Raw genomic sequence first — 10,215 nt, 5'->3', positions numbered from 1 at the left:
GGGGGGGGGGAGGATGTTATATCCCGTGTTTTAACACGTTGGAAAAATTTGGAAATATTCTTGACTTGTAAGAAATAAGGTCATAATTGATTTTATTTAACACATGAGTTGTTCATGAAAGAATATTAATGTGGAAGTGTTGAAGAAGGCCAAGGGCAAAAATTGGAATTTCGGAAATTAGTTTCGGGAATTACAAATGGGATCTATAAGTCATTGGGCCAAAATAATTGAATGAAAAATTTAGGCCCAACACTTAAGGGATGGCCGGCCATGTAGGCCCAAACCCACCAATTTAATGAATATTTTCCATGTGTTAGAATTAATATATGAAGCCCTTATCTATTGGAATATTCAAGAAGCATAGAAAAGAAAGAACAAAACAAAAGAAGAGCAAAAATTGAAGGGCATTCGGCCAAACCCTCACAAATTCACCTTCAAAAATCTTCCTCCAAAAATTATTATCTTGTGGTTTTTCTACTAAATTAAGTGTCCTTTACAACTTGGTGTAGTTGGTTTGGAAGAAAGAGGACTTGTTTCTTCAAATTGACAACTCACTCAAGTGAAGAAGATTGGAGAAAAAGGTAAGAACTCATCCCTTTTTATTATGTTATGAAGGTTTGTTTGTGTTGTAGGATGTAGGAATGAGTAGAAAGTATGGAAATATGGAAGTTTGCAAAGTGGGTATATAGATATATATGTAGCCGTGTGTGTGCAATGTGGTGTAGGCAAAAATGAGTTGAATTTTATGTTGTATTCAAATTGTGGTTATGGTGGGAATTATATTGGAAGTGGAAGTTAAATTAATTTGGCTGAAGTTGTAAAATGGGCACTTGGCCGTGTGGCACTTCTTGAAGAAATGGGAATGAATTAATGTTGTTTAATATGTTAGTGGTGTTGTTGTGATCCTTGCAATGTAAATGAAGGTAAAATGATGTAAGTTTGCATTGAAATGGAATGTAGTGGCTTATGTCGTTTTAGAATGATTTTACGACATTATGAAAATAAAGTTATTAAGTTGCAAATTATGATGAGTATTGATGAAGTTGGAAGCTAGAAACATATTATGAGTATGTTTGTTAAAGATTAGAAGTTTCGGACGAGTTATGACTTTAGCGGAAAGTTTGTATATTATGTATATCGTATGAATATTTTGTGGAAACGCTATGAAATGCTTTTAAACTATGTTGTGGTAATCTAGATTGATAATGAATGTGAAATCGTTGAGCTTAGTTTGAAAGTTAAGGTTAAAGTGAAGGTTATGGCATTATGTCGGCAAGTAGAACTAGTTATGTCATATTGTGTTTTGTATTGATTGTGGTTGTTGTGGGTGTTGTTGTTGGGTTGTTGTTGATTGATTTGGCCGAGTTGAATTCTCGGGGGTGCTATATGTATAGGGGAAATGCTGCCGAAATTTCGGTAGACAAATAAGAGTTGAATTGAATTTGTAGCATCTATAACTTACAATTGGTAAATGTGACCATTTGCAGATTTTCGACGAAACGGAGAGTGAGCTTGGATAAGCTTAAAAAGCTCAAAAGGTATGTAAAGCTACCCCGATCCTTCTTTTGGCATGTCTAAGTGTTTTAGGATCGGATTCGGGCCTCAAAAGACCTTCTTGGCCATCCGAATCCGCAAGAGAAAATCTCAGTTTTTCCTTCAGTAGAATTGAACCATTTTGATATGCTTTTCCTGAAATTATGCAAACTTTCTCTAAACTCCTTGAAAAGCTATAGAATGTCCGTAGAACCTTTATAGGTGACCCCATAAGCTTAAAGGGCGTAATTTGAGCCCACCGCCTTGCTTGTTCCGAGGTGGGCCCGCTATTCCCGGTTTTGCCCTTAATGTACTAAAGTCTCCTTTTCGAACGATTTTTGAAAGAAACGTTTCGACTACCCTTTTAATTACCTAACGAATATGGTTTTAAATATTCTATTAAGTCTGATAAATTATTTTGACACTCGGAACGACTTCAGGAAGGTTGTGCTTCTGTAATTTATTATGATGTCCGAAATGCTTTTATTATGATCCCGTCCGACTTCATTGGAATTGTTTGTCATTAATATGCCTCATCGAGTCTCTGAAAATATTTATGATATTTTAACTGCATTTAGTTTCTCACTACTCTATTCGTGGATGCCCCAATGTTTCCCACACTGAGCCCGGGCCAGGATATGTTGTCAAGCGTAATCCCCTGCATTGTTCGCCGTGCCTCGATGTGAGGGGGCAGGTATACGCGTACATGGGTTTGTGGAGTATGCTGTGCCATGCACGTTTGTTCTGATATGATTTACTATGGCCATCTGATATGACATATTATGTTACGGGGTTATGCCCCTATTCTGATTCTTCTGTGTTGTGGCACCAGCGTCGGGAGGGTGGCCACGTTCTGTCTGCCGAGTCCCTTGGCAGGGGCCAGATTTGATATGACATATGTTTCTGTACACACCCCGGATGTTTTGAAAATGTATATCTGATACTTTGTATTTTCTGTTTACTTTCTGTACGTTCTATACCAGTTATGATTTTGTTTCTGCAACTCAGGCTTTACATATTCAGTACATATTTCGTACTGACCCCCTTTCCTCGGGGGCTGCGTTTTCATGCCGCGCAGGTACCGACGACAGGTTTGCTGATCCGTCCGCTTAGGATCTCATTCTGCTATTTTTGGAGCGCTCTTTTATTCAGAGCCATCTTTTGGTATAGTCTGTCACTTCTATATATGTATATTCTCGTTCACGGGTACGGCGGGGCCCTATCCCGTCATATGATTCTGTCGGTCTGTTTAGAGGTCTGTGGACATGTTTGTGGGTTGGGATCTTTCTGTACAGCTGTGTGTATATGTTGTGTTTGGGCGATCCCATTCGCCGCGGCGGCCGGTCCGCATATATTTAAATGTTACTCTGTTGGCCCTGTGTGGCCTTTGTTGGTATTTTCTGCGTGCAGGGTCTATGGGATAGTCCGTAAAACAAAGGAAACTCTGCCGAGTGTTTTTTTGGAAATTAGCTAAATTTGAAATAAAGCCTTGGCGGCTTCTGCTTTATACTAGAATGCGTTTGATACAATTTGAGATAGCATTTGGTAGATGCGTTCGAGTGCCCAGATCGGGCACTAGTCACGGCCTACGGGGTTGGGTCGTGACAAAAGTGGTATCAGAGCGGTTCGTCCTCGGAATGTCTACAGACCGTGTCTAGTAGAGTCTTGTTTATCGGTGTGTTGTGCACCACACCTATAAACAGGAGGCTACAGGGCATTTAGGATACTACCCTTCTTTCTGTCTTAGATCGTGCGATAGAGCTGTGTTATCAGGATGATTCCTCCCTAACGAATTGTTACATTTGCAGTTATGCCTCCAAAAAAGGCGACAGCGGCCCAAAAGGCCAAGGCAGCAGCTGTGGGAGAGACTAGTCGGGCCCAGAGGGTTACCAGGGCCCATGCTCATATTGCTCCTGATGTTTTGCCCCCGGCAGAGGGCTCTTCCACACCGCCACATGTAGAGGAGATTGGAGCAGTAGCAGCTGCAGGACGAGGGGCGGCTCCACCGCCAGCTCCCGAGATTCCAGTACCTGAGCCCCCAGCTCCACGGCCAGGGACTGAGGATCAGACTATGAGAGAGGCAGTCCAGCTATTGACTAGACTTGTGGCAGGACAGGTTCAGGGGCACGGACTGGGAGGTGACCGGGCTTACAGGCGTGACAGTTCGAGAGCCCGTGAGTTCTTGACTTGTGGCCCTCCAGAGTTCTTCGGGACAAAGCCCGAGGAGGATCCCGAGGAGTTCATCAGGAAGATGCGGCACACCTTACAGTTTATTAATGCTTCCGCGACAGAGTCAGTCACATTGGCTTCTTACCGGTTGTATGATATAGCGGCAAATTGGTACGAGTCATGGGAGTTATCCAGAGGCGACGGCGCTCCCCCAGCAGTTTGGGATGATTTTTCTCAGGCTTTTCTTAGCCATTTTCTGCCTCCGGAGTTACGGCGGGCCAAGGCTGACAGATTCTTATTGCTGAGACAGAGGGGTCGTAGTGTTCGAGAGTACAGTATGGAGTTCGACTCATTGGCCCGATACGTACCTGCTGTGGTAGCTACTATGGCTGACAGGATGCACAGGTATATTATGGGGCTGGACCGTTATTTTGTCGACAGCTGTTTGGTATTGGCTGCTCAGCCCGACATGGATATTGCCCGGATTCAGGCCCACGCCCAGGGCATGGAGGACCGGCATAGGGAGCGTCAGCCTGATAGGAGCTAGGATCGGAGACAGCCCAAGAGGGCCAGATCATCTGGGTATTCTGGAGATTCTCGGGGCAGGCAGCCTCAGCAGCCTCAGTAGCCGCAGCAGCCTAGCAGACATCTATCCCAGCCGGCACAGAGCGCACCTCCATAGCCTACAGGTCGCATATTTGATAGCCCAGGTTATTCAGGAGCAGGTCAGAGCTCCAGGGCTTCAGGTTCGCGGACAGACAGGGGTTCTGGTCAGACGAGGCCACCTAGGCCTCAGTGTTCTTACTGTGGCAGATACCATCCTGGGGAGTGCTACAGAGCCACCGGTGCATGTTTTTCTTGTGGCCGTCAGGGCCATTCTGTGAGAGATTGCCCGTATAAGGGTAGTTCGGGTGGTGCAGCGCAGCCTACCGGATCAGCCGCCGGGTCTTCATCTTCATCAGTGGCTATGCGCCCTACGGGGCCGGGTACTTCAGCACCAGCGGGTCGCGGCAGAGGCCGTGGTGGGGCTTCTAGTACTAGCGGTCCTTCGAACCGCATCTATGCTCTGTCCAGCCGCCAGGATCAGGAGGCATCGCCTAATGTCGTTACAGGTACATTATTGGTTTTCTCTCGGTCTGTGTATGCATTGATTGATCCAGGTTCGACTTTGTCATATATTTCGCCTCTGGTTGCTTGTAAAATTGGTATAACATCTGAACCTATAGAGCCGTTTGAGGTAGCCACACCGATTGGGGACTTTATTGTAGCAAAACAGGTATATAAGAACTGTTCTGTAATTGTATGTGGCCGTGACACTAAGGCAGATCTGGTGGAGTTAGATATGGTCGAGTTCGATATTATTATGGGAATGGACTGGCTAGCCTCCTGTTATGCTAATGTTGACTGCCAAAATAAGGTAGTTCGTTTCTAGTTTCCTGGGGAGCCAGTTATAGAATGGGCCGGTAATACAGCATCGCCGAAAGGTAAGTTTATTTCATACCTTAAGGCAAAGAAAATGTTCAGAAAGGGTTATTTTTATCATCTGGTTCGGGTACAAGACTTGACAGCAGAAACGCCGACTCTTCAGTCAGTTCTCGTGGTTAATGAATTTCCAGAGTTTGATGAAGTTGGAAGCTAGAAACATATTATGAGTATGTTTGTTAAAGATTAGAAGTTTCGGACGAGTTATGACTTTAGCGGAAAGTTTGTATATTATGTATATCGTATGAATATTTTGTGGAAACGCTATGAAATGCTTTTAAACTATGTTGTGGTAATCTAGATTGATAATGAATGTGAAATCGTTGAGCTTAGTTTGAAAGTTAAGGTTAAAGTGAAGGTTATGGCATTATGTCGGCAAGTAGAACTAGTTATGTCATATTGTGTTTTGTATTGATTGTGGTTGTTGTGGGTGTTGTTGTTGGGTTGTTGTTGATTGATTTGGCCGAGTTGAATTCTCGGGGGTGCTATATGTATAGGGGAAATGCTGCCGAAATTTCGGTAGACAAATAAGATTTGAATTGAATTTGTAGCATCTATAACTTACAATTGGTAAATGTGACCATTTGCAGATTTTCGACGAAACGGAGAGTGAGCTTGGATAGGCTTAAAAAGCTCAAAAGGTATGTAAAGCTACCCCGATCCTTCTTTTGGCATGTCTAAGTGTTTTAGGATCGGATTCGGGCCTCAAAAGACCTTCTTGGCCATCCGAATCCGCAAGAGAAAATCTCAGTTTTTCCTTCAGTAGAATTGAACCATTTTGATATGCTTTTCCTGAAATTATGCAAACTTTCTCTAAACTCCTTGAAAAGCTATAGAATGTCCGTAGAACCTTTATAGGTGACCCCATAAGCTTAAAGGGCGTAATTTGAGCCCACCGCCTTGCTTGTTCCGAGGTGGGCCCGCTATTCCTGGTTTTGCCCTTAATGTTCTAAAGTCTCCTTTTCGAACGATTTTTGAAAGAAACGTTTCGACTACCCTTTTAATTACCTAACGAATATGGTTTTAAATATTCTATTAAGTCTGATAAATTATTTTGACACTCGGAACGACTTCAGGAAGGTTATGCTTCTGTAATTTATTATGATGTCCGAAATGCTTTTATTAGGATCCCGTCCGACTTCATTGGAATTGTTTGTCATTAATATGCCTCATCGTGTCTCTGAAAATATTTATTATATTTTAACTGCATTTAGTTTCTCACTACTCTATTCGTGGATGCCCCAATGTTTCCCACACTGAGCCCGGGCCAGGATATGTTGTCAAGCGTAATCCCCTGCATTGTTCGCCGTGCCTCGATGTGAGGGGGCAGGTATACGCGTACATGGGTTTGTGGAGTATGCTGTGCCATGTACGTTTGTTCTGATATGATTTACTATGGCCATCTGATATGACATATTATGTTACGGGGTTATGCCCCTATTTTGATTCTTCTGTGTTGTGGCACCAGCGTCGGGAGGGTGGCCACGTTCTGTCTGCCGAGTCCCTTGGCAGGGGCCAAATTTGATATGACATATGTTTCTGTACACACCCCAGATGTTTTGAAAATGTATATCTGATACTTTGTATTTTCTGTTTACTTTCTGTACGTTCTATACCAGTTATGATTTTGTTTCTGCAACTCAGGCTTTACATATTCAGTACATATTTCGTACTGACCCCCTTTCCTCGGGGGCTGCGTTTTCATGCCGCACAGGTACCGACGACAGGTTTGCTGATCCGTCCGCTTAGGATCTCATTCTGCTATTTTTGGAGCGCTCTTTTATTCAGAGCCATCTTTTGGTATAGTCTGTCACTTCTATATATGTATATTCTCGTTCACGGGTACGGCGGGGCCCTGTCCCGTCATATGATTCTGTCGGTCTGTTTAGAGGTCTGTGGACATGTTTGTGGGTTGGGATCTTTCTGTACAGCTGTGTGTATATGTTGTGTTTGGGCGATCCCATTCGCCGCGGCGGCCGGTCCGCATATATTTAAATGTTACTCTGTTGGCCCTGTGTGGCCTTTGTTGGTATTTTCTGCGTGCAGGGTCTATGGGATAGTCCGTAAAACAAAGGAAACTCTGCCGAGTTTTTTTTTGGAAATTAGCTAAATTTGAAATAAAGCCTTGGCGGCTTCTGCTTTATACTAGAATGCGTTTGATACAATTTGAGATAGCATTTGGTAGATGCGTTCGAGTGCCCAGATCGGGCACTAGTCACGGCCTACGGGGTTGGGTCGTGACAGTGGGCCCGCAGATTCCGAGACCTCCTACTATTGCCTTATTTGTCTTATATCTATACAGTGCTTAAAAGAAACTTTGGATTATTGTTCTGTTTATCAAATAATAAATGTGAATAATCTGTATTATACTTTGATACGTGCTATGATTCTAGAAACATGATTTGATATAATGAATCGTGCCATCCCCAAAAAGGGCATACATGTACGCTATGACTGACGTCTGACTTCCTTGAAATGATTTGTCACTTAAATTGTTCTAATTGTTAAAGAGTGACCATTCTGACAATGCCGGTAAACCCCACGGTATATTTTCCATGTGCGAAAAAATCTCAGAAATTCTGCTTGGCATAATCCGTCGTAACCTACGAAAGGTACGTCCTATAACATATTGTTCGGTTTGTTTATCGAGTCTGGATTTATATGCATATGTTTCTGCACTACTCTGTTCGTGCAAGTTATGGTATATCTTTTCACTGAGCCCGGGCCAGGACATGATCTCGTGCGCATTTCTCTGCATTACTCACCGAGTCCCTCGTACTTGCGGGCCGGGACACGTTATTTATATATATTTAGGATATGATGATATGGGGATGGCGGCCAGGATGGCACATGATGATTATTCACCGAGACCCGCAGTAGAGGGCCGGGACACGTTATGTATACACAGTACATGATTCTGACATGCATGATTTCACCACCAAGTCCCTTAACAAAGGGCCGGGACACGCTATTTGCATATATGGTATATGATTTTGTTATACATGATTTCATCCACCGAGTCCCTTATCAGAGGGCCGGGACACGTTATATGTGTTTATATGATGTTATATGATTTGGCATGCATCATCTATGCTTTGACATTACTTTTCTGAGGTCTCGGATAAGGTATTCACCTTTGTACTTCGGACTCTGCCTATAACTCCGTCTGTTTTATTTCTGGATCTTCGACTCCGAGTTTGATTCTGCTATCTATATCTTTGTACCTCCGGCGCTGACTGTGGTTCTGACAGTTATAATTCTGTACTCCTGTTCTTGACTATGATTTTATTGTTACATCTCCGCTTTGCATACTCGGTACATTTTCCGTACTGACCCCCTGTTCTTCGGGGGCTGCGATACATGCCCGCAGGTACAGATGCTCCTTTTGATACGCCACCAGCTTAGGACATCTGTTCCGCTACTTGGGAGTGCTCCTGTTGATCCGGAGCTTATATTTTGGTATATATTTTCTGTTGTTTTCATCTTCTGTACATATGGTCATTTGGGGTACGGCGGGGCCCTGTCCCGTCATATGATTCCGGTATGTCTGTTAGAGGCCTGTAGACTTGTCTGTGGGTTATGGTCTTTCTGTATGGTTATGTGTATATGTTGTTTGGGCGATCCCATACGCCGAGGCGGCCGGTCCGCATACGTTTATACGATGCTTTGTTAGCCCTGTGTGGCCTTTGTTGGTGTTTGCTGTGTGCAGGGCTATTTTGGATAGTCTGTAAAACAAAGGAAACTCTGCCGAATTTTTTTTCTAGAAATTATCTAAATTTGGAATATAGCCTTGTCGGCTTCTGCTATATATTTGAATGTGTTTGATAGATGGGTTTGGGTGCCCAGATCGGGCACTAGTCACGGCCTACGGGGTTGGGTCGTGACAAAAGTGGTATCAGAGCGGTTTGTCCTCGGAATGTCTACAGGCCGTGTCTAGTAGAGTCTTGTTTATCGGTGTGTTGTGCACCACATCTATAAACATTAGGCTACAGGACATATAGGGTGTTACCCTTTCTTTGAATCTTAGATCGTGCGTTAGAGCCGTGTTATCAGGATGTTTCTCTTTCTGACGAAATGTTATGTTTTCAGCGATGCCTCCAAAGAAGGCGACGGCTGCCCAGAAGGGCAAAGCGGTGCCAGAGACCGGGGAGACTAGCCGAGCCCAGAGGGTTACCAGAGCCCACCCCCAGACCATGCCCGATGTTGTGCCTCAGTCAGAGGGTTCTACTGTACCATTATCGGAGGGGCCGGAAGCAGCTCCACCCTTAGCCCCGGAGGCCCCAGCTCCCCAGCCAGAGACTGAGAACAGGACTTTGAGGGAGGCCGTGCAGCTGTTGACGACGATAGTGGCCGGACAGGCTCGCGGACGCGGGCGGAGAGGTGAGGATGATGATGACAGGCGTGATAGCCTGCGAGTCCGCGATTTTCTGACATGCGGTCCCCCAGAGTTTTTTGGGACAAAGCCCGAGGAGGACCCCCATGACTTCATTCGGGGGATGAGGCGCTCATTGGGACTGGTTAGGGCTTCGGCGACCGAGTCCGTTGAGCTAGCCTCGCACAGACTACGGGATGTGGCGGCTAATTGGTATGAGTCCTGGGAGCTGTCCAGGGGTGAGAGTGCTCCCCCAGCTACCTGGGATGAGTTTGTGGCCGCATTTCTTCGCCATTTTCTCCCTCCGGAGCTGCGACGGGCGAGAGTTGACAAGTTTTTGCAGCTAAAGCAAAGAGGCAGGAGTGTCCGGGAGTATAATCTAGAGTTTGATTCCCTAGCCCGATATGCCCCTACTATCGTAGCCGATATGGAGGACAGAATGCACCGGTATGTGATGGGGCTGGACGATTACCTAGTTGATGCCTGTATGGCGATGGCGGCACAGACAGATATGGACATCGCACGGTTACAGGCTTACGCCCAAGGGATGGAAGTCCGTCATCGAGCAGATCAGCCCAGCAGAGATCGTGATAGGAGGCAGCCCAAAAGGGCCAGATCTGCAGGATATTTCGGAGATTTCCGAGGCGGATGGTCTCAGC

Source organism: Lycium barbarum, unplaced genomic scaffold (assembly GCF_019175385.1).
Source record: "Lycium barbarum isolate Lr01 unplaced genomic scaffold, ASM1917538v2 unchr_scaffold_13, whole genome shotgun sequence".
Lineage (NCBI taxonomy): Eukaryota > Viridiplantae > Streptophyta > Magnoliopsida > Solanales > Solanaceae > Lycium > Lycium barbarum.
This window is presented reverse-complemented; position numbering follows the sequence as displayed.